At 35.4% G+C, this 25,633-nt stretch overlaps 1 long non-coding RNA gene across 1 annotated transcript; it reads left to right on the forward strand.

Moving 5' to 3' along the window:
• The first annotated feature begins 6,123 nt into the window (after window positions 1-6,123).
• LOC113341444 lies at window positions 6,124-8,520 on the forward strand. Its single transcript, XR_003355927.1, has 3 exons — window positions 6,124-6,203; window positions 6,982-7,114; window positions 7,930-8,520. It is a non-coding gene; the product is annotated as an uncharacterized LOC113341444 (long non-coding RNA).
• Window positions 8,521-25,633: the final 17,113 nt, after the last annotated feature.

Consider the following 25,633-nt stretch of genomic DNA (forward strand, 5'->3'; position numbering starts at 1 on the left):
AACTTGTTGTGGAGATAAACCAAGATTTTGGGGGAGATTTAATCGAGTTGTGGACTATAAAAGGAGAGGGGATAAGTCATATAAGGGGTACGAAGCCTTTCAGAGAAGTTTAGAAACCACAAAGCTCTAGAGATCGAGTTGCAGAAAAATACAATATTCTGCTGCTGCTGCTGCTGAAGAGGAAGAACACGAAGAACATTGACGCACAAGTATCTGTCGCAGAACACTATCGTTATTCAATAGCAGAACTCATCTATCGTTTATCAACAATAATTGCATTAGGTCTTTAGCTACTGTTTCCTCTTTGTAACAGAGATTCTGCAACATCTTCACACTGTTGCGAATCGGCTGTGTTATCATTTTTTCACCTCCTTGTACACTTTTGAGCTATAAAAACATATTTTGAGAACATGGTTAAGATGAGGAGCTAAACCCCATTGCTGAGGCGATAGAGGAAGCTATTTTTCCAAGAAAAAGTTGTATATTCTTATTTATTTATTTATCGCAATTATTTTTATGATTGTTTTGTCTTGAGTGAAAATTGTTTGAATGATTCTTGTTAAGAAATTGTTATTTCTTTTGATAGAGCATGCTTGGACCTAGGTTTTCGATGTTCTATGCTTCGGATTTGCACTTGTTATTTTGAGAATCTACTTGTTGCAATAGTTTAGAATCAAATTGAACGAAAAAAATTGCATGGATATAAATATTGAATTAAATCACTTTGAATTTGGAAAATAGTGGAATCTTAGCTTCAGTGTTCTTTTAATATTGATATCAACTTTGATTGAGTTTGCTATAATTTTTAATGATTTTTCTATTTTAATATTAGAATTTAAGTCTAATTAATATCCTTCACAAGTCTGAGAATCGAACCACTTTTACCACTATCTACAAATCGCATCGATTATGGATTACGAAGCTTTAAATCTTGTCATTTCGCAAGATATCCCATGATGATCATGATGAAAATATCTTTTGGATCCCACTAATTATTTTTTACTACACTTCAATGGTGATGAAAAGTGAATGAAGTGAACCAATAATCAAGGTCTCTTTGGCAAACAAAATAGGCTATACTCATGAGGAATCATGACACTAAAATGGCCCGTCTATGCATGAGGTCATGGAATTATACGTGTATATGTATGTATGATATTGGTCTGTCACTGTGTATTGATTGAAGTAAAGGGCAGCAGAGTGTGCTAGAGATGGATTGAAATGAAATTAAATTGGAGGGAGGTAGGGGTCAAGAGAAAGAGGAAACGGCAGCGTGAGGCCGACAAAAAGGATTGATGGTGGCGGAAGATGCAATAGGCAGGTGGCTAGTTAAACGAGGTGGAGGTGCTGGTGCTGGCGAGAGTGATGCTAGGTTGACGCTGGAAATAAGCGGGAGAAATCCCGTGAGAGGATCTGACGGGCGAGGGAAAAGCCTCTGAACATTGGGATTATAAATCCGCATAGGTGGGACCCGCGGCTGTGAGTTACGGTAGTATTCCGGGGACTTTTTCCCGGGATACAAAGCATTACTGTGCTGGCGGTGGGTTAGTAAATTAACATTACTACTACTGAAGTGACCACACACACCAAACCATTAAATCTTAAAACCTTTATATTTATTGACGGCAGCAGACACTCTTATTGTGGTCAACTGGTTGTCAAGAGATCTCTTTTAGCTCAATGGTTTGCATTTCCGGTTACTTAGGTCAGACATGGTGCCGATGGGACTACGAAGCTATCCCAACCCCAACCATGCACAACTATATAAAGCTACCTTCACTAGTTACACAATTTCAAAGAGTCGGGACAGAGTGCACACGCTTTTAGCGCATGTTTATATGCATAAATTCACAACTCAGAAAACAGATCATTGAGTGTTAGCAGGAGATTAATGATCAAGGCGAGAGCTAGCTTGAAATATCAGATGTGAGGTGGAAATGTTTTACTATTTCCCTTTGTGAGGTGAAAATGCTTGAAATATCTTATTGTTAGAGACTGTCTTTCGATGTGCCTATGACAAAGAAATAATGAGTGTAAGGATTAAATGAGTACTGCGGATTGAAGCATGTCGGGCATGTATTACTTTCTTTTATCTCTAGGTAACTTGTTCCCTAGAAATAAGATTTCGTCAGTAATTATACATATCTAGCCTTGGTACTCAAAGTCCAAACCTGACCATCCTCTTTGTTCTCCAGCTAATTGGCAGTTTGTGCCGCTCGCTCAATTATTTGGTTGCGAAACCCCAAAGTAACATCAATAAGTAAAGGGTAGCATGGATGGTGCTATAAAGTATCATCTCGAGTTCTCGACCATTAAGAGCTTTGCATATTGTGGAGTTATTAAAAAAGAGCGAGGCTACAGACCAACACAAGAGCAAGGTTGGCAATAGTTGTTTTTGGTTCGGGCAAATACAATTGCGGGGACAATTATATCATCAAACTCAAAAACTACCATTTGCAAAATCCTAGAGATTAAACGTTTCCGGGATGGAAATGATAGATTAGAATTGTAAGATCAGAGTTGTAATATCCAAATGCATCATAAACAATATTTCCTTTTCATCATCTTGGTTTCCTTCGATATCTCGAACATTATTTTATTCATCTTTAAAGCTTGCAAAGATGTTTAGTTCCACTTGATAACGCAGACATATATATAAATTGTATTGCAGTGATAAATTCATTGAGTGATGGTACCAATGATCAGAGTTCAAAACTCGCCAACATCAAATATTGGCAGAGCTAGTTTTTTGAAGAAAGGGTGGGCAATTCACCTTTATGGGGGACACTGAACGGATTTGAAAAAGGCCAGAATGACTAAAATTGTCTACCGACGTTGAGGGGGTGCAACATATGCCAAAGTGGTTAAATTTAAGTCGAGTTTCAAACTCATCGGCACCAAACAACGGCCGAGCTAGGTTTTAAAGGAAGGGTTGGCAAATCACCATTTTGGGCGCATTTAGGGGGTGTAAAATAGGCTGAAATGATTAGATTTGGCTAACGCATCGAGGGGTGCAAAATAGACTAAAATGGTTAAATTGGCTAAAAATGGGCTTGGGATCCGGTTGAGCTAGTTTTGTAAATCGAAAAAGAAAAAGAAGCCACATTTTACGTTTGATTGTTTCATCTTATGTTTGTTTTCTACCAAAGATCGAAATTGGGTCAATTTTCCAAATATTTCTAAAATATGATTCTAATTAATGGACGAGTAAAAATTAATAAGAATAAAATGGACACCAAAAAAATAGCAAGAATGAATCTGGATTCATCCTGGCTTAAACTTAAAAAATAGCAAGAGTGAAACTGGATGCATCCTGATGTAAATTAAAAATAAGAAAAAATATTTGAAAATAGGTAGAATGAAACTGTTTACATTCTGTTTATTTTTACATTCTCGACCATTTAAACAATATCAATTTTACATGTCTTTTTTATCCAGGAACTGTCGTTATTGGGTTAATTGACCAATTTTGTGAATTGTTTGTTAAAGGGAGAGCAAAAATAGATCTAGGAGAGCGAAAACCTCAATCGACTCACTAACTAGGCTGATTCCTATATTGAGTTTAGACTCGGACAAGTTTACCCTTCACACGCTCCGCCTGCATGCTTACTAATCAAACCCAATTCAATCCAAAAAAATCAAGCAGTCGGACCCACCCCTTCTTTTCTTCTTTCTTCTTACTTCTTCTTCTATACAGTGGACATCTATGATTCACCATAAGAGAAATCCATGTGATGTACTGATTATTGAAACCAACATCCAATAAGTGGTTCACGTTCTAATAAGTTTCGACGAAATCTATGTATTTCAGTGAGTTAAAAACAAACATCTATAGCCAGTTATGTAGTGATCATTGATCGATGCCAAAAAGTCATTACCAGTATGAATGGGTTGGAAGCGCCTGTACACTAAATGTTCTCATGGTAGAACAGATCTTCGTATTATCATTTTTGATATTAGTAAAAGTTTCCCGAGGTCAACAACCAATTTTTTATTTTGTCAATTTTGATATATTTCATGTTTGATTTAGAAAGACCTAAGACCTAATGGTGTTGAAATGTTAAACGTACCTGAAATTATTGGTTCCCTGTAAAGTAGCATATATTTTAAGACAAAGATTCTTGGTTTGTGTCAATTAATTCCTGGTTTTCTACCAAATCACTGGTAGAAGTCATGACTTTGGATTTGGGGTTTAAATGTGTTTTTGGTTATCGGTGAGAATAACCGTTTCAGTAATAATACCTGGGGCTAACTTAATTAGATATATTCTTTACATAAAAATAGAGTTTTTTCGATAGCTGTGGTTAACCGGAGCTTCTGGTTGATTCTGGCCCCACCATTTTATTTATTTTGGTAATTTTAAATAGTATCAAAAAAAGAAATCTAAGATAATATTATTTTGTCCCACAATATATTTTCTGAAAATACACATTTATGAGAAGTTATTATCAAAAAGAGAAAATTTTCGCAAAATATTATTCAATTACTAAAGCTAGTGTGTCTGCTCGTAAGGAAGTTTTTTTGGGATTTCTGACGAATGATGACAAAGAGCTGAAACCTGCTGATATTCTTGTGCTTAACTGGGAAGATGGAAAGGATGTTTGTATGGATGTCACTGGTGTTTCGCCCTTCGCAGGTGATGAAATTCGCTCTTTCGTCCCAGGGAAAGCTATATCTAATGCGGTTTCACGTAAACACTCTAAATACTTGGACAAGTGTATTTCACATGGCCATGGATTGAGTGTGTTTGGCTTTCTCTATTCTAGGAGAGTTGGGTGAGGATACTTTGTGTTTTTTCAAGCGTCTGAAGAATTGTTTAGTTAGTAACGACGCTAGTAGTGGTTTTGATAGCTTTATTTTTCATAGATTAGGCGTTGCTATTCAAAAAGGTGTTGGAGCCCAGCTTGTTGCTAGGTTACCAACCAAAAGCTTTGTATAATGATTATAAAAATATTTCTTTTGGTAATTTATTTTTATAGATTACTAAATAAATGTAAAAAAATCATCAAAAATATATTTACACCTAATTTAATCTAACATTGAAAATGAGGAGAATCTTTTGACCCATAATATATTTTTCTAGCCAACGATATTCAAGGAAATATATTACCTAAAATATCAAAATCTAATAAAAATTTAAAATTATCAAAAACGAAAAATCGGCAATAATTAAGTTAATCCTAATAATCCATAATTAAGATATGCAAATCAAATCACGATATTATTGTTCATCACGGTTCATCTAAAATTTAAATCAATCACGAAGTAATTAAACAAGAAATAAATAAACAAAAAAGTTCAATGTCTAATCCCGATTACAGTTCTTTTGAATAAGTTGATTTTAATTACAATTACAAACCACTAATAAAAAAGTAAAAAAATCAATCATACTTAGATCAATCAATAAATTCTAAAATCAAATTATATAAAGTTGTGGATACGCACCCGTAGTTGAAGTATACTTTCTTCTACGAAAAAATTAGTTGATGATCCTGCCAACCAAAATACAAAATTATTAGTAGAAAATCGTGAAGAAAATTTCAAAACAAATTTGTGTTAAACAATATCAAGCAAACTTTCAGAAAGAGAAAATATCAGTACAAAAAATGCAATAGAAAATATGAATGGGCTTCAATATATTTTTGTTAAAACTATTCAAAATCGTGATAAATATTTTAGGTAACATTTCATTCCGTAAATAAATGATTAATGAATATTTTTACCTTAAAAAAATATGCATGATATACTGGTTATTATTTCTCACGATACGATTCATCTCCAAAATAATCAAAACATTGATTCTATTCCAAAACCATTTGAAAAGATACTCAATATATTTCAGGTATAATTAATTGATATTATATTTCCAAAACTTTTTTTTATGGAATTTGTCGGTTTGGTGGTTCTCTATATAAAGCATTCGTGAACAAGCCTAACCGAGTTGTTTCGACGGTGCTTCTTTCTTCTAGATTTTTTTTCTTCCCGAAATTTATATGGTTTTATCTGATCCATTGTCATTGTTTGTTTACAGAGATCCTCGATCATGTATGTAGCTTTTGTAGCCTTCCATAGTCAAGCAATATCAAGGTATATCAAATATTGTTGTCATTCCGATATGAAACACAATTTTTATGTTTTGTTTTGCAGGTCTTTTGATGCATCAAACGCGTTTTGCTAATTATTATTCATTCAGAAAAATAAAGGTTTGTTCAATTTTATTGTTGATCGTGTTTGGATGATTGTTCTTCGCTCATTTTCTCTTTTAACAATTTGGTTGTTGGTAGACTAATCAATTTTATTGGTTTGAGAGATCTTGAGTCTGAATTTGATAAGAACTTAAACCTAAATAATATTTTAGTTTTTCTAAATTTTTATTTTCACTGGTAAATACCAAAACATGTATATGTATTAGCCAGGGGAGGATTTAAAGTAATGATCATCAAATTCATGTAGTCAATTTCCTTAACGGGAAAGAAAGTAGGCAGTAGTCTGCTTCTTTCTATAACTATATCTTAATTTTTCTTGACAACAAAATCAGTTTTCTGAGTTTTTTCTGTTATCTTAATGGTTTAATACAAATCGTTGCTATCTCCATACCTTATGCAGACCAACTGATCATCTGAGCCTGACAAATCATTGCTAATGAAAATAAAAAAATCTGTTAAAACACAAATTTACTAACACTAGACGACAATTTTATGACAAAAAATTACCGGAAAGGTGCTTGGGACAGCAAGCACGTAGAAAAAAGAAGCAAAACAAAAAACAAGCCTCCTACAAGCCATAGATTCCGAACAAGTATATCGACAAGACAAATTTTTAGTCGATCAACAAGCACAACATTCAACGCAAACCCATGAAAAGTTATAAAAAAGAAAAGAAAATGCATTGATACAACCTGTACGGGTAAGAAAACTGTAAACTGTAAACTGTAACTTAACATTTATGGCTGTTATATCTCACATTTTTTTGTCATTGCAGGCTACTCATCTACGCAAAAAAAAAAACTTCTCAACCTACCAGGGTTGGGATTGTTTAGTTCAATGATTTCAGAAGACATTTTCATGGCATTTTCATTCTATAGGTGTTGTTGTCGCCCTTTTTATCTCTTCAGGTACACTTAATGAAGTTAAGCGTTGACATTAATTATTCGTTTTTTCCAAATAATGTTACTGATATAATATTTAACATATCCATTGTTCTTTTTTTCGTCTGGTTCTATGAGTGCCAGTTCCCAATAATAAGGCTTGTTGCTTCTCTATGTATCTTTCCATTTGATTAGTCTGGATTAGTCTTTAAGTTTGTTCTTTAACTACTGAAACTTAAGCTGAACTTTTGTTTACACGAGTTTGCCTGTATTTCATAATATTTTTGAAATTTACATTAAATCTAGTTACAATCTTTTCTAATCGACAAAGTTAGGAATTCTTTTGTTGCTAATATAAATTTGGTGTATATATATCATAATGCAAAAAGAATTAGCAAGGATCTTGATTATTCTTTTATGAATCATAAGCAAAAAGACATAGGCCATTGAGAGTATGCAAAAAGAGTTGGTTTCTTTCAATCTTCCTCTTCATAGACCATGATTTTTTGTTATTTTATATATTAGCTGAATATTATTACCTTATATTTTTATTTTTTATTTGAGTCGAAAATGTGTGGAAAACTTTCTCATGGATTAAGATAGAATGTAATTTATTTTTGCGTGTGGAAGAGTCTGTACGTTACAACAAAATCCAATTTTTAGATTTGGGTGACACAACTTACATTGTAGCTATTCAGAAGCTAATAGGGTATTCTTTTATTGAATGATTTGTTTGTGCTAAAGTTCAACGTATTGTAGACCTAAACTCTTTTGTATGTGCATGTAGTATAAATACTCATTGCGATCGAATCACTGATAGACCTGCCTTGCCTCATTAATAGATGATGGATATCCAAATTGCCTAAAGCGGGTCATTGCTGATGATGTTGATCCAATGTGTACCAGAGAGAGGAGATGTATTTCCTCCTCATTCTTAACAGATATGCCTAAAGTGAGATGGGTCATCATCGGCTTTCGCAGCATCTCCACCTAAAAAATTGACGACGTTGATGGTTGGTATACCAGCGAGATCGAAGCGTTCGCAATAGAAACATAGTAGCAATCTAAGCTTCTACAACATCTGCACAAAATCGAAGCGGATCGAACTACATTTTCATTCATAGAAGGGAAGAAATAAACCACACTCTTTAGCCACCAAATTGGGTCTTCTTCCGTACGCGTACTCATCATTTTGAAAGGACAACCAAAACTTTTCAATAAAGAATCCAAGTGCATGAGAAACTTTTCGTACTTAACCATATAAAGTTAAAATTCAAAATCATGATTAGTGCTTTCAGTATGTTTGATTTTCTTTTTTATGTCCTTGGAATTTTTCAGAGTGCTCTCAGTAGTCTAATCTGAGATATAATCCATAAAATTTATGTATAGGCGGCCTCTAAAGGTCATTACTGCACATGCATCAATTATGGAATTTAATCTGGGATCGGGTGCCTTCTTGCTATTTGCAGAGACATGCTCTGGGAATGTGAAATATTATCGTAAATAATTCTAATTCCTCTACTGATTTACTCCCTCCGTTCCATTTTACTTGCTTTTTTAGGGTTTTTTTTGTGTTCCAAATTAGATGATAGTTTCAGTATTTTTTTTCCCAATTTTCACTAATCTACCCCTTCTTTGGAATCACACCAAAGAATTAATTCTCATGGTAATCAACATAAAAACAATTACTCTAACTTCTAAATATACCCCATGGAGGATATATACTCAATCTTTTACATCCCAAGTACATTACTATGGGATTGATAACTTTCCTTATATTCTAGAAACATAAAACTAGGTTATTTAATTTTTAAGTAGTAATTAATATGGGTATTACTGGAAAGATTTTACTCTCTTTGATATTTCTTAATATCCGTGAAAAACTCTACAACGTCAAGTAAATCGGAACAGAGGGAGTATTTATTTGCCTATCTCACTCTCTCTCTCTTTTTAATTATGTTTTTTTTTTCTTTTCTTTTTTTTAAGTCTTTGAATTACGGTTTGAGACTCTCAGTTTAGCTTATCTTTTCAAGCTAGGTTTATATATCATTTGTTGAGAATAGAATGCAATGCATACATTAAAGACATTTTCCTCTTGCAGGTTATTCTTTGGTGAACAACACAGGGAGAGGCAGAACTAAATCACATCTTTATTTGATTTTTTTTGATAATAATAAGAAGGGTATTATATTTTAGGGTTGTTAGTCCCAGATACAACCTACAGGTTCTCCCTAAAAATTCAAAGAAAATCAATATTTTGAGAAAAGACGGGAGCCGCACTTTTAATCCGTTCATGGGGATGGATTAAGCACTATAGGCTCTGACAATAATTGACTGCAAATCCATAATTTTGTTGCACCGCAGGGAAGTGCTTTGAACAATACCATTACTTTCTTAGTGATGTATTTGCTCTAAATAAATTTTTCTCTTTCTGAGTAAAAAAAAATGTCCCTACAGAGAATCGGGTGGTTTATGAAAGCGTTCTATGTATTGGGATTACCAATGGGTAAAAGTGTTATTCTCCGCATTGTAAAACAGTGATCTTAAAAAAAACAAAAAAGAACTATCCCATTAATAATTTACTTTTTTTTGTTAATATTATTGGATAAGTTAACTTTAATTTTGTTAATAAAAAATTTATCCCATTAAAAGTTTTTATTAGGACAAATTCTAATAAGTATATGATTTAACTAAAAACAAACCCGTGCGTAGCACTGGTGACAAACTAGTTTGGTTAATAAGTACGGTTAGGTTAAAGGGTATATTAGCCTAAAACTTGACTCAATACAGGAATCAGTTTGGCTAGTGAGTCAACTACGGTTTTCATTTTCCTCGGATCCATTTTTGTTCTCCCTTTAACAAAAATCTTTTTAATTGCGATGAAAAGTGTTCAAACCTATGAATGCGGAACTGGAATAAACTTTTATATCAAGAGGATTTTGTTATCGTATATGATATGATTCTCAATGCTTTAAAAACGCCCCATAAAATGTGCAATGCAGAACACCATCTGATTTGGTTCTCTTACCAGCTAGGCAACATTTAAAGAAAAATTCTAAAATCTTTATCGTAAATGATATGATTCTCACAGAGTTTGACAGGGTGACGGTGGACATTGTATCATGATATCTAGACGACTGAGATTTTTCCGTAATGATCTGGGTAATCGGGTTGTTCCCTGACCCATAATAACTTCGATACCTTTCTGAAGGTTGTTTTTCTCTTCCGTCGATACTTTTGAAGAACACAACCGTGATGACTTTTTTCTTCTTGGAGCGGTATGATCAAATCAAGAAGTTTTATTACTTGATCATACTTGATGCGTTCAGAAGTCTAATAATAAGAAAGAATCAGACCCAAATCCTACATTAAAATCAAAACCCAAGTTTGAAACATGATAATCAAACACAACCTGTTTTCTCTCTAGATTTTGCTATTGATTTTTGAAGTTTTTGTTTCAGAGGTAATAAGACAATTTGTTGTACATTAGTAGAGAAACCCTAGTCAATAAATTGAATTTTGCACTAAAGAGTTCGTACAATTTCATATGACACAATTTTTGAAGGTAAAGATTTCCATGTCATTCAAAATATGATTGTTTTAGTATCTTTTGTTGGACTTGAATTACTTCTGCAAATCCATCATTTTAATAGAGCATCATGTTTATGGGATTAATGCTACTTTCACACTATCGTTCAAAAAGACTACGAATCAAATCAAACAAAGTGATATTTTATTATCATTTACTGGAATCAATTTGTAGATCTGTTTGCCATATTTTACATCTAGCATTTTCTTTCACAATTTTTTCTTAATTGTATGAGGAAAACACTAGATACTTGATAGTTACAAAATTTTGATTCGATTTATCGATCCTTTGATCACAAACAATAATTTCATGTTCTTCTGGGTAAAGATTAGAAAAGAAGACAGAGAAAATCGTACAAATGTTGTACATGGGTCACTGGATAACCCGAATCAATCAGACATCAAAAATAATCTTAACCGTTTAGATATCAGGATCCAACGATCGTCGTCACCCTGTCAAACTCTGTGAGATAAGGTCCTGTCACCCGAACGCGTCCCATTAACCTTCTGCATCAAAAAAAAAATAAAAATTTAGGTTTATAAAAAATCATTTCAAATAAATTAGGTTCATAAAAAATACATCCTAAAAAAAACTAGGTTGATAAAAACTTGGAAATAAATCAAGCAATCAAGAGCAGGAATCATAGTTGAACAATTGGGTCAGCTGGCTCTTCTAAACTTTATGATATTCATTTCTACTTGGACTTTTGTATAAGATCTTGTAGCTCTTCATTTTCAAATAGCTTTTGCCCATTCAATTTAACTTTTTTTTCTTATTTTGGTTTCCAGTTTCCTCCAATATCTTATTAATTTTTTTCTTTCATTCTAATTTTTCCTTTCAAACTCTAAAATACTCTAAAAGATGCATTTACATATTAAACCTGATTATGGACAAATCTACAAACAAAAAAAAACTATTTATAGAATTTACAAGAACCTCCACAAGTTAATATATATCTCATGTCGATAAACGATATTTACATGAACTGTCTAAAACGAAACCCGTATACATTTTTTGTAATTTCATACTAGATTTTTTTCGATAAAGGTAAACTATTGTTTCAGGGAGCCACAAAATTTGGACTGTCAGCATAAGACAAATATCCGGTTCGCAGCTGAGGAGGTGATGCCGCTTCAGGGACACGTTCTCATGTATCCAGTTGTTAAGAGAGTAAATGTCGTTAGACAATCTCCACAAGTTCAGAATGTTTTTGATTTCAATTCAATTAAATTTCTTAAAGACTCTCTTGAAGAACTCACAATATAAACATCTGAAAATAAATGAATGGTTAAATAGGTAACCAATCCAACACATCCTGTCACACACCAACTACAGACTGACACCTGACAGTTACATACACACACATTTCGCATGCTGACCAGACACACGTTCTGTTGACATATTTGAATTTCTATTTCCTAACACCCACACCCCCCCCCCCCCCCCCCCCCCCCCCCGCAAGCTCAGAATATATATGCAGGGGCAGAGACACCGAGCTTCAGTCTCAGAGTGGAGAAGCGTGTTGTAGAGAGCCCTTTGGTGAAGATATCTGCCAATTGATCATGTGTAGATAAGAAACGTACAACTAGAGATTTGGAAGCAACTAATTATCGAACAAAATGAAAAGCTATTTCAATGTGCTTCATTTTATTGTGAAATATGGGATTTTCTGTCAGATATGTTTCTCCCATATTATCACACCACAAAACAGGCACTATGGGAGAAGGAAAGTGCAACTCACCTAGTAGAGATTAAATCCATATCAACTCAGAAATGGCATCAGCTAGAGCACGATATTCTGTCTCAATACTGGATCTGGAAACAGTTTTATTTTTTCTGGAGCACCAAGAAATCAGATTAGGTCGTAGAAAGATTGCTAATCCACTAGTATATCTTCTGTCAAGCAGATCCTCTGCCCAATCAGCATCTGAGTATGCCTGCAACTGTAGAGATGAAGCTCTTCTGAATCGCAATCCATGAGAAATAGTGCCAACTAGATATCTTAAAATTCTCTTTACATCTGACCAATCTGTCAGGGAAGGATGAAGCATTTTCTGACAAGCTTTGTTGACAGAAAAGCTATATCTGGTCTAGTAATAGTGGAATATTGAAGGGCACCAACAATGATTCTATAAAGAACTGGATCTTCAAACAAAGTAGAATCAATAGCAGTAGAAGCATGAAAAGGTGTTGCAGAGCTCTTTGCATTGGTCATTTTGGTTTTGGTTAACAAGTTTGTAATATATTGTTGCTGAGATAACAACACACCCGAAGGAGTCTTGATATCTTGAATGCCTAGAAATAAATGCAATTCTCCCAGATCCTTGATGGAAAATTCCTTACCCAAAGCAGCAATAAGAGATTCAATGGAAGCTGGATCACTCACTTTCACTAAAATATCATCAACATAAATCAATATGTAGAGATCTGAAGCAAATGTGACTCTGAAAAAGAGAGATGTATCTGTCTTGGAGAAGAGAAACCATTTGAGAAGAGAAAATTACTTAATCTCTCAAACCAAGCTCTTGGAGCCTGTTTCGGTCCATAGAGTGACCTTTTGCGTTGACATACATGATGAGGAAAAAATTTGTCAGCATATCCAGGTGGTTGAACCATGTAAACATTTTCAGATAAATGACCATAAAAAAAGGCATTTTTGACATCCAGCTGTCTAATTTTCCAGTTCTTGTGAAGAGAAATAGATAAAATGATTCTTACTATTGTTGGCTTTACCAGAGGGCCGAATGTGTCTTAGTAATCAATACCTTCCACCTGATTGTATCCTTTGGCAACTAGTCTTTCCTTGTAACTTTCAATGGACCCATCTGCTCTTCTATTGATTTTAAAGATCCATTTGCACCCTATGACATTGTATCCTGAATCAGGAAGGACCAATTTCCATGTTCCATTTTGTATGAGAGCATTGATTTCTTCATCCATAATATCCCTCCAGTCTGGATCCTTGCAAGCTTCGGTGTAGCATGTAGGAACACTGATATCTTCACATACTGTTGAACTTCATATGTATAAATTCTTACATTTGGTTTGGCAATGCCCATTTTACTTCTAGTGTTCATGGAATGTTCATTAATGACTGGAGGAGGTACTGGTGCAGATGTGGAAGTAATTGTAGAAGTAGAAGATGAAACATTGTCTTTGAGTGGCTCAACAGGTAAGTTATCAGCAGCTGACAAATCAAGGTCTTGTGAAGAAGTAACAAACATAGTTTGCAGTGCAACTTCAGTTGGTTCCTCAGTAAACATACAAGCATATGGAAACTTGTTTTCATCAAACTTAACATCTCTAGATATAATGATTTTGTTTGAAATGGGATTGAAACACCTATACCTTTTATGAAGATGGTTGTATCCTAAAAAGATGCATTGAACTGATATGGGGTCCAATTTGTGTTTATTGAAGTTTCTTAAACAGGGATAACAGGCACATCCAAAAGTATGTAAGAACAAATAGTCTGGTTTGAGATGAAACAAACACTCCAATGGAGACAAGTGATTCAGTTTGGATGTAGGTAGTCTGTTTATCAAGAAATTAGCAGTTTCAAAGGATATGACCAGAAGGATATAGGTAGAGATGCATGAGAAAGTAAAGCCAAACCAGTTTCAGCAATATGTCTGTATTTTCTTTCAGCAGAGCCATTCTGAGCATGGGCATGTGATAGACGCATTTATGTGTCTATTTGTTCTCATTTACATGTATTATTAGTGCTCGTTTTTGTACTTATTTGGTTATTTTGCGCTTTTGTAGGTGTTTTTGGAGAAATAAGCTTTTGCGGCGAAATGGGCTCGAAAAGTGGTATTTACACCCTGAGAGGAACTACCAGAAGCACCCCAGAAGTATGTTGGAGACACCCCAGAAATACCCCGGAGGAACCCCGAAAAAGCGCGGAAAACATCCTAAAAGAATTGCTAAAGGCACCCCTAAGTTGGATAAGGGGCACCCCATTTCAGGGCATGTACTAAAGGGACTCTCGAAATGGATAAGGGGAGGTCATCTACATAATTCAAATGCAATTTTTGGCGGGAAACTGGCAGCAGCGAGGAGCAATTTTTGTGTGAGAATCTTTGGGCAGTTTTAAAGAGATTCAATTATGGAATTCGATTGGGCTGGACTTACTAGAGCAAAACAGGATTTGTGTGTGCGTTTGGGTCGAACATATTGGGCTAGAATGTCCGGGAGAAGTGAATCAAATCTCAACAGGGATAAGTATTCTTTCTGTTTATTTTCAAAGATTTTGTGAAGAATTTTGGGAGAGTTTTACGCTGGATAAAGATGTACCTAGTCTTGTTCAAGTCAGAGAATAGTTTGGATACGAGAGAATAGCCAACAGAACCACGTGAATCAACAGGAAAGTGATTTTTCTCCAAACGGGCTCGAGAAGAATAATGAGATTATTCTCGGATTTGATCGAGTTTCTAGGGAGTTGGATAGCTATAAGTAGCTGTGTTTTCATCATAGAAGGGTTAGAAACCATTAGGAGAGAGTTTAGAGGTCTGCATAGAAGGGAGAATCGAGTTACAGAGAGTTACAGTGCTGCTGCTGCTGCTGCTCGAGGAGGAAGAAGAAGACGAAGAACAGACTAGCTAAGACAGTCGTTCTTCAACAGTCTTAAAAGTAGAACCCAGTGTCGTTGTTTTACAACACTTGAGTTGTATCGTTGATTTTCAGCCCTTTCCCCTTTGTAACAGTGGCGCTGTAACACCATTACAGCGTTGCAAATTCCTGTTTCATCTTATATTCATCAATGAAAACACCTATTTTAGCCATGAATTTATCTTGTGAGTGTGTTTTTGGGATGAGGAGCTAAACCCAATCCCAGGGGTGATGGAGGAAGCCATTCTTCCAAAAGTTATGTGGTAAAATTCATTTAAATTTATTTATGCAATCCTTTTATGATTAATTGCACCGAATGAAAATTGAATAAATGATTTTTATTAATTAATTGTGTTTTCTCTTGATGAAATATGCTTGGTTTATTGCTTCTGATATTTCATGTTTGCGATTAACAATGGATGTTTTGAAAATCTGATTTAGGCAATGATTAGAATCACAATTACTTTTGATTGGAATTATAATGTCTAGAATTGCATGATAAGAATTATCATTGAATCACATGAATTTTGGTGTATGGTGAAATCCTGAGCCCTGGTCTTTCCATAATATTTACTTCACCTTTGAATTTAATTTGTTTTATCTTTATTTTTATTAAGTCTAAAAATTATTTCCTTCACAAGTCTGAAAAGAACCCAGTTTTTACCACAACTACAACAACTTTTGGAAAACCATCAAATTTTTGGCGCCGCCGACGCGGATTTGTGTTTAGGTAGCATTTTTTTAGATTTATTATTATTATTTTTTTGTTTATTTTTATTTGTTCCTTTTTACGTTTCTTTTTGTCTTTGATTTACAGGTTTGAAGTGAACACTAAGGACTTGGTGAGATGAAACCTACCCAGATGACACTTCAGTTAGCTAATAGGTCCGTTAAAATTCCTCGTGATGTGATCGAGGATGTTCTCATAGAGGTCGACAAGTTTATATATCCGGTGGATTTTGTTATTCTAGATATCCAACCTGTCCTTGACCCAGAGAACCAAATACCAGTGATTTTAGGTCGCCCGTTTTTAGCTACATCCAATACGATCATTAATTGTCGAAATGGTATAATGAATTTGTCTTTTGGTAATATGACTATTGAGCTGAACATTTTTAATATTAGTAAGCTACCCTCCGAGCTAGATGAATAGAGCGTAGAAGAGGTAAACACGATAGGAACCTTAGTTCAGGAGTCATTACCAAACATCGTATCGAAAGATCCGTTAGAGAGTTGTCTATCCCATTTTAGCCTGGATTTCGACGATGGTAGTAACATTGAAAAAGTAAATGCTCTGTTAGATTCCATTCTTGTGTTAGATATTGATATATGGAAATATAGGTTTGAACCATTACTAGCTTCCGAGTCTACCTTAATACCTTGTTTAAAAGAGCCACCTGAGTTGGAGCCTAATTATACATTTTTAGGCCCACCCAAGTCTTTTCCTGTGATTGTAGCATCCGATTTGGATAGTGATCAGGAAAATAGGCCAGAGACCGTGCTTCAAGAAAATAAGGAAGTTTTAGAGTGGACCATAGTAGCTATGAAGCAAGTAGAGGATGAACAACCTGATTATAACTCAGAGAAAGCAATTGACCTTTTTCAAGAACCCGATGGTCTAGAAATTAGGAACATTGTGACTAGTCCATGTAGAGGCACCCAAAATTCTAAGTTTGGGGGTAGAGAACTAGAAGAATCTCTTGGGCATTTTAAGGACTGGGAAGATCCGGAAATCCAAACAATAATTAAAGGTTCGTCTGAGAGTAGTGAAAACCCTAAGTTTGGGGGTAGTAATGATTCTTGTGATCGTCAAGTATCCCCATTGGAAGTCCCTAACTTGGGACTCAAGCCTAGTGAGGTATTCCCTGAGTCTATTCAGACTCCACAACCCGATCCTCCTGATACTGTCCAGGAGAAAATCCATATGTTAGAGACCCGTTTTTCGGATGAATCTGTTTGCCGAGACACTCATATGAAGCCCAAGTGGGCACCTCAGATAAATCCAGTTGTTTTGCGAGAAACTTTAGATCAGGTTGTGCTCTATCTGCTCATTTTTCTGATCTTGAGCATTTGTCTCCTATTCGTGGCAGTTCTATTTGGTCTTATGGACCCACAATTGTTTCGACTGTTGGTATACGACTTTGGAAGGTGACAATTCTTTTAGAGGTATTTGATGTCTAGCTAATGACTATAAATTTAGCATTTACTGGGAGGCTCCCGCGTTCATGTGATATGGTAATATCCTTCCTTATTTCTTTTTCCTCTAGTGGTAATAGTTTCTCCTTGTTCATGCTTTTAATTTCATCTTTAGAACATTTAGGACAATGTTAGATTTAAGTTTGGGGGTGGGGAAGAAACACTTTTTGTCACCTTTTTGCAATAAATAAACTCCAGAGCTTAGAAATTTATGTCTATTGAGGATTGCACTAACTAATCTAAGTGGATGAAAGCATGTTGGTTGTAGGAGTTGAGGAACCAATCTGATTAGGTGGAAACATCTAGAACAGTATATTCATAAAAGCACAGAGCTCAGGTGTTATAAATAACATGATAGTTTCACCATATCTCGTTGAGTCCTTTTCACTTCTATTTTTATTTTTCTTTTTAAATATGTTTCTAAGTGATTTGGTGGGGCTCACGATTCAAGTTGTTACCAATGCTAGGGTGAATTAGAGTGATTGAGATACCATAAAAAAAAAAAGTTGAAAAATAAAAAAGACATTGACACCAGACCATTTGACCAAAAGGAATAAATTCAATAAAGTCGACCACTCGTACCCTTGTATATGCAGTTGTGTTGACCTAGAGTTAGGTTATCGACCACTTGTACCCTTGTATATGCCAGTGTGTTGATATTAGTCATACTAGTATCTCAATCCATTAGGATAGGTTCATTTTGGCGGAGGCCTTCAGACAGATGTGGGAAACGCCGTTCACTTAGTAAACATCAAAACCATATATGTTTTTCTATATCCATCTTCTTGATCTATCCATGTGATTAGTTTTGACTCCGAATATGATGTCCATAGTGCAACTATCTGAGTAGAGCTCTGTCACTTTATATGAATTTTAGTATGCTTGAGTGCAAACTCGTGTACAACAATTGGAATTTCGCATCAGGGTACTTCTTCCTGTAGTCAATAAGTATGCCAACCAAGGAGATTCTTTAGTTCCTTCCAAGGTTCTGCGTAGATAGCTAAGATCTGGAGTACATGTTTTGTGGGTATATCTCTTGTAATCCCTCCCGAGACTATAACTCGGACACTAGGGACACCTAGGGGTTTAAAGGCTTATTGCATATGCTAAATCCAATCGACGATGCCTGTGACAGTGAGTTAGGATTTTATTTTGTAGTTTTGATTTGCTCGGGACTAGCAAATAATAAGTTTGGGGGTATTTGATAGACGCATTTATGTGTCTATTTGTTCTCATTTACATGTATTGTTAGTGCTCGTTTTTGTACTTATTTGGTTATTTTGCGCTTTTGTAGGTGTTTTTGGAGAAATAAGCTTTTGCGGCGAAATGGGCTCGAAAAGTGGTATTTACACCCCGAGAGGAACTACCAGAAGCACCCCAGAAGTATGTTGGAGACACCCCAGAAACACCCCGGAGGAACCCCGAAAAAGTGCGGAAAACATCCTAGAAGAATTGTTAAAGGCACCCCTAAGTTGGATAAGGGGCATCCCATTTCAGGGCATGTACTAAAGGGACTCTCGAAATGGATAAGGGGAGGTCATCTACATAATTCAAATACAATTTTTGGCGGGAAACTGGCAGCAGCGAGGAGCAATTTTTGTGTGAGAATCTTTGGGCAGTTTTAAAGAGATTCAATTGTGGAATTCGATTGGGCTGGACTTACTAGAGCAAAACAGGGTTTGTGTGTGCGTTTGGGTCGAACATATTGGGCTACAATGTCCGGGAGAACTGAATCAAAGTTCAGGGATACGTATTCTTTCTGTTTATTTTCAAAGATTTTATGAAGAATTTTGGGAGAGTTTTACGCTGGATAAAGATGTACCTAGTCTTGTTCAAGTCAGAGAATAGTTTGGATACGAGAGAATAGCCAACAGAACCACGTGAATCAACAGGAAAGTGATTTTTCTCCAAACTGCCCGAGAAGAATAATGAGATTATTCTCGGATTTGATCGAGTTTCTAGGGAGTTGGATAGCTATAAGTAGCTGTGTTTTCATCATAGAAGGGTTAGAAACCATTAGGAGAGAGTTTAGAGGTCTGCATAGAAGGGAGAATCGAGTTACAGAGAGTTACAGTGCTGCTGCTGCTGCTGCTCGAGGAGGAAGAAGAAGACGAAGAACAGACTAGCTAAGACAGTCGTTCTTCAACAGTCTTAAAAGTAGAACCCAGTGTCGTTGTTTTACAACACTTGAGTTGTATCGTTGATTTTCAGCCCTTTCCCCTTTGTAACAGTGGCGCTGTAACACCATTACAGCGTTGCAAATTCCTGTTTCATCTTATATTCATCAATGAAAACACCTATTTTAGCCATGAATTTATCTTGTGAGTGTGTTTTTGGGATGAGGAGCTAAACCCAATCCCAGGGGTGATGGAGGAAGCCATTCTTCCAAAAGTTATGTGGTAAAATTCATTTAAATTTATTTATGCAATCCTTTTATGATTAATTGCACCGAATGAAAATTGAATAAATGATTTTTATTAATTAATTGTGTTTTCTCTTGATGAAATATGCTTGGTTTATTGCTTTTGATATTTCATGCTTGCGATTAACAATGGATGTTTTGAAAATATGATTTAGGCAATGATTAGAATCAAAATTACTTTTGATTGGAATTATAATGCCTAGAATTGCATGATAAGAATTATCATTGAATCACATGAATTTTGGTGTATGGTGAAATCCTGAACCCTGGTCTTTCCATAATATTTACTTCACCTTTGAATTTAATTTGTTTTATCTTTATTTTTATTAAGTCTAAAAATTATTTCCTTCACAAGTCTGAAAAGAACCCAGTTTTTACCACAACTACAACAACTTTTGGAAAACCATCAACATGTGGACAAGAAACTCTATGGCCTATTCCACAGGATTCAAAAAAAGTAGAAACATTCTTATATTCACCTCGCCAATCTGATTGAACAAATTTAATCTTTCCAGATAGTTGGTTCTCAACAAAATTTTTGAATTTAATAAAAGTAGAAGAACTTCAGATTTATAAGTAACTGGATACAACCATGTAAATCTGCTGAAGGAATCAATGAAAGACACATAATACTTGTAGCCATCACAGAACATAATGGAGAAACCCACACATCCGAGTAAATCAATTCTAGAGGACCAGCTGCACTAGTTTTTGAAGAAGATGTATAAGGGAGAGCATGACTCTCAGCGTACTGACAAGATGCACAAATTGTAGAAGATGAATGAGAATCAATAACCTCATTGACTGATGACAGAACATGCTTGAGTCTTGTAGGCTGGATGACCAAGTTTGTTATGCCAAGTTGCTGAAGAAGACAACCCAGATGAAAAGTCTTGCTTAAGTTGTGATGATGTAAACTCCAAGTGGTATAAGCCATATTTAACAGTACCAGTAAGAAGGACTTTGTTGGTAACCAAATCCTTAATAAAAAATTTGTCAGAATAAACTGGAAATAACAATTGTTCTCTTTAGTAAACTGTAGGAAAGAAATCAGATTCTTGGTGATGGATGGAACATGAAGCACATTAGAAATGGTGAATTTAACAGTTTCATTATGTAAAATAGAAGAACCAACATGGGTAATGGGCAAACCTGATCCATTTCCTACTCTGACTTGATCAGAACCTTGGTACTCAGAGTGCAATTTAAGGTTTGATAAGTCTGAAGTAATGTGATGTGTGGCTCCAGAATCAGGTACCCATCCAGAGGAATAGGAAGAAGCAGAAGATTTATCTTGATAAATAGAAAATGCCTCAGGCTCAGGGCACCAATAGTCATCATAATCATAATCACCATATGAATCACTGGGAGTGTAGTAAGCTTGCATCATGGAATTGTCACTAGGGACATATTTGTACTTGCATTGTGGAGCCAAATGACCAGGTTTCTTGCAGAGTTGACATTCTATGGAACTGTTGTACCTTGAATGAGGAAAGAAGTTATTATGATTTCCTTAGAAGCCAAATCTGCCATTAGTTCTCCCACCTCTAAAGTTGCCTCTGTATCTGCCACCATTTCTATTTCCTCTAGAACCAGAGTAGTGAGATCTTCCATATTCATGAGAAGGAGAGTAATTAGACCATGAAGAATTACCATAGGATGTGGACCAGTTGGATAAGAATGATAAGTATGTTGAGCGTTGTTGTGTGAATAGGCATCAGAGCTATTGTGGTGGTAGTCAAACTGAGAAGGTGGTGGAGAGGGCTTGTGTTGATGTGATATATTTGCAGACGCAGAAGTAAGATCAAGTTTAGACTCAGTGTTAACTCGAGCTTCATCTGATAACAACAAGCCTAGCAGTTCTAATGAGGTGATAAGATTGTCCCTCTTTAGTTGTTGAGTACAAACTGATGTGTTGAAAGCATTAAATTTAGACGGCAAACCATGAAGAATATGAATTATTAGATCTTTGCTGAGACTGCTCTACTGATCTGAGCTAATTGATGTGAAATGGAACGAGCTCTATTGAAATAAGTTAACATCGATTCTGAACCCTTTTTTAAACTAATCAGATCAGTTTTAAGTTGTAACAAACGAGATTTAGTGGATGAATTATAATTGTGTTCCAAGCGATTCCAAATATCATGAGAAAAAGTGCAATCTATAACCTGAGAATGAATTTCTTCGGTACAAGCTGAAAATAACCAAGATAAAAGAGCAGAGTCTTGATTTACCCAATAGTTGTAAGCTGGATTTGGAACGAATTCATTCTCTGGATCAGTATCAAGAAAAACTGCATTAGCGATAATCTTAGCTCCTTCTGCAGATGTTCGACGGTAGTATTTGACAGGACAATAGAAAGATCCATCGACAAATCGAAGTAGGTTGTAGCTCTTGAGTGGTGGAGCAATTTGAGATTTCCATAAAGTATAATTGGTTATAGATTGAAGGTCAGAGGGATGTGTTTATCATATATTTCCATTGAGAACAAATTTGAGAAAAAGAATGAAATTAGGGTTGTGATTCGGTATCTGATACCATGTTAAGAGAGTAAATGTCGTTAGACAATATCCATAGGTTAAGAATGATTTTGATTTCAATTCAATTCAATTTCTTACAGACTCTCTTGAAAATAAGGGTTCTCATCATCTTTCCCTAAGAATATAGGGATCATCTAAAGAGTACTAGGTTTTATCTCGAAATTAGCCGTAGTGGCTGGCAATTTAATGCACGAAGCTCGGGTGGACCTAGTTGGGAACATGTAATCTTTCAAAGTTTCCATCGCTGACACAGCTGAAGTACTAGGGGTATTTTCCTCACGAAGAGACAGATTCTCAAAACTGAAGTTTCCAAAAACAGGGCTCTCAAAATAAGAGTCTTCGAGCTCTCCGCCTTCACAAGAAGAACTACTAGGCTTATCACTAATCAAACGACCTAGAGTGTTTCTTTTCCAAGCCCGCTATTTAATAACCTTGGGCATACACTAGAAAAATAAAAGAAAAAGAAAGAAATCCTAAAAGGAAGGGAAGTTCTATGCAACCACAAACAAGGATGACTCCACCACAACAAACCTACTTATTTCTAGCAAACAAAAAGCATGATGGCTCCACTTAGATTGTTTCTAGACCAGCTTCTAATTCTTCGAAAGGGAATTCGTTACAATTTAAGCAAACCCCTCTGGAATCAATCCGAGTTTAAGTAAGTTGAATCGAGACGAGGGAAGCTCAATGGAGCTTTGATACCCAAGGCCTCACCGGCGTTACAAGGCGGCGTATTCAACTCGCAGAAACCATCATGAACTTTGAAGCATGCTTAAAAGGGTAACCAATATTTTTCGAATGACTTTTCTATTAAGCTCGTTACCCTATAGGTCTCTTTCTAGTCAAATTTTATGCTTAGGTTCACGTTTGGTTTCGTTTTCCTAAGGCGGGCAAGAAGGGAACGGTGATGAAATCCGAACCCTTATCTTGTATGGCCAGTCCTTATCCTTTACTAGGAAATTAAAGTATCCGTTTTCAAATCCTCATCATATATGCAAACGAAGGAATCCATTAACTCGCTATCAGGGGATTCACGAGTGTTTCGACAAACTTACCTCCCGTACCATACGGGGGATGAACCGCTGCAGTCGACTCGGGCCACGACTCCTATGTCATGTACGAACCCGTGGGGCCGAGGCGATATCTTAATCGCCATCCTTCTCTGCAAACAGTTGATATTTAAACTACCCTTTCGTAGGGTTTAAAAACATAAAGTCCCAAAGTCCACAGTCCAAAAATAAAGTACAAAAGAAAAAGATAATCTAAAAGAAATTCTAAAAAAATAAAAAAAATTGTCTCTCTCTCTCTCTTTTTTTAATTAATTTTTATTCTCCTTTTCTTTCGCTTTGCTTTTACTCCAAATCTTTGAGTATTCACCAAAAGCTTTGGCAAATTTTTCTTTCGCTCCAAATTCCAAAATCTGTAAGGAAAAGACAAAAACCTAGAAACGTAAAGAAGAACAAATAAAATAAAAATGAAAAACAAATAAAATAAAATAAAATCTAAAAACTCTAGCATAAATCCAAAAATTGATGTGATTTCAAATTGAGTTGTAGTAAAAAGTTCGTTGAGACTTGTGAAAACAAAAGATTTTAGATTTAATGAAATTTAAAAAAAAAAACAAAACTTAATTCTAGATTATTAGGAATAACCAAGACACTGATTCCACTATCACACATGAATAAATTATGTCAAATAATCCAAAACTCTAATTATCTTTTAAGTCCTTTATTTCTTAATTCACAATTAATCAAACATATTCTCAAATATTAGTTGTATTCCCCAAGCATAGACCATCAATTGATTAAACAAAGTATAATCTATCAAATTGAATCACAAGTAATTAAGAAAATTATGTAAACATTTAAAAACTCTGCAAGAGCAGTGATTCAGTAAACTTTAATTAAAAATTAGAGAGAATGAAATAGTTACCCATTACTCATGCGTGAATAGATTCCTCATTTCCTTGGTTGTGGGAGAATTAGCTCATCATCATGTTGAAAACACACTCAAGATTCATTTTTATTGCTCAAAGGGTGTTTACAAAGATGAAATGGAGAAAAACTATTAAAAACCGGGTTTGCAACAGTTATAAGTGTTACAAACTGAAAAGAACGATAGAACAGTACTGTCGCTGGTTATCGACCCTCGCCTGTGTGTCGTTTCCACTGTTGAAAAAAGACTGTCCTGGATGGTCTGTTCTTCGCGTTCTTCAGATGAGAAGCAGCAGAAAAGTATTCCTGGTGTTTGATTTCGACTCTATGATGCTCTATAATCTCACCAAACTCTCAGTAACCCTTCTCTGATACGCCAACACTCTATATATACTACACAGGCCTTCGAATATCTCCTCATTACTCCGAATAATCTCTTCATACTTCAGGAAGTAAAGAAAATATTTTCTTTCCCTTCTTACCTTCCCATGCGTTAAAATGCTACAGATGCACTCTAACACATGCTGGTACAGGCATATGATTGAGTCAACACGCTGTAAGGACATGCAAACTCTCCAAAATATCTCCACAGAATCCAGAGTATCTCTCCCGTACGTGAATGCTCTGTTTTGTAAAAGGAGAGGATATCTTCCCTTTTTATCTCATTCTCTGTTTTATATATAATCAAACAACATACAATTCTCTCATCTCAGGTCCAACATATCTTCAAAATCATCAACAGAATATCTGAAACTAATCCTCCAGTATTATTCAAAACCGGTGCTTATCTCCTATTTTCTTAATTCAAAAAGTATTACCAACCTTGTTTTGTCGTACAAGATTGATGCCAGTTAATATCCAGGACAAACTCCTCAAGAATCTCGTCCAAATATCGATCCAGAGAATTACGCAGGCGGTGAAGAATTCTCCCGCTAAAACTGTATTCAAACGGTGAAGATGAGAGGTGCCCCTTATCCTGTTCTGGGGTGTGAATAGCAGATGTGTGCTGAGGATGAATTTTGGCTACACATAACCTTGGGTGCCCCTTAGCCAAATCTGGTGTCCGTATAACAAATGTCCTCCAGGGGTCCAAATAGAACTTTTTGAGCAACTTTTTCCATACAAGTGTATTTCTCCAAAAACACCTACACAAACATAAAAACACCATAATAAGTACAGAATCAAGCACTAGCAATAGAGACACTGAGGACAATTCAGACACAAAATGTGTCTATTAGGGTAATAAGTGGAAGG

This window comes from Papaver somniferum, unplaced genomic scaffold (assembly GCF_003573695.1).
Source record: "Papaver somniferum cultivar HN1 unplaced genomic scaffold, ASM357369v1 unplaced-scaffold_29, whole genome shotgun sequence".
Lineage (NCBI taxonomy): Eukaryota > Viridiplantae > Streptophyta > Magnoliopsida > Ranunculales > Papaveraceae > Papaver > Papaver somniferum.